We start from the raw sequence: 458 nt of genomic DNA, 5'->3' as shown, positions 1-458 counted from the left end.
GGGTGAAATTACACAGCAGATCTCAGTAAAGGTAACCAAGTTCCCCATGGCAGAGTACAGCAACCAGACCAGAGAAGCATCAGCCTCTACTGCAGTAGGACCACCTAGATAAATGTTACAACTCATTGTCTGGATCCATCCTACTCCAGTGATTTGGTCAAAGTCTGTAGAAGAGCTTGGAATCAAACCTGGGTCTCCTAAATACAGCTTCAATGCGTCGCTCTTACAGCAGGGCTTCCTCTCTGATCCCCTTATCACTTCCAAACAGATCCAGGCAGGCAGTAACAGTGCCTCTCTGCTGCCTCTGTTTCAGCTTGAAAAGGGATGGTGGTAACTTGTGTGAAAAGTTTGGTCTTTCTTTTGAGTCACTGATTAGCATAAGCAATGGTGTGTGCCTTTTGGAGGTGTTATTCACACGACAGATCTTTAGCCAGCTAAGTGCCCAATTATCCCACTAA

Source organism: Pygoscelis adeliae, unplaced genomic scaffold (assembly GCF_000699105.1).
Source record: "Pygoscelis adeliae isolate BGI_AS28 unplaced genomic scaffold, ASM69910v1 Scaffold338, whole genome shotgun sequence".
Lineage (NCBI taxonomy): Eukaryota > Metazoa > Chordata > Aves > Sphenisciformes > Spheniscidae > Pygoscelis > Pygoscelis adeliae.
This window is presented reverse-complemented; position numbering follows the sequence as displayed.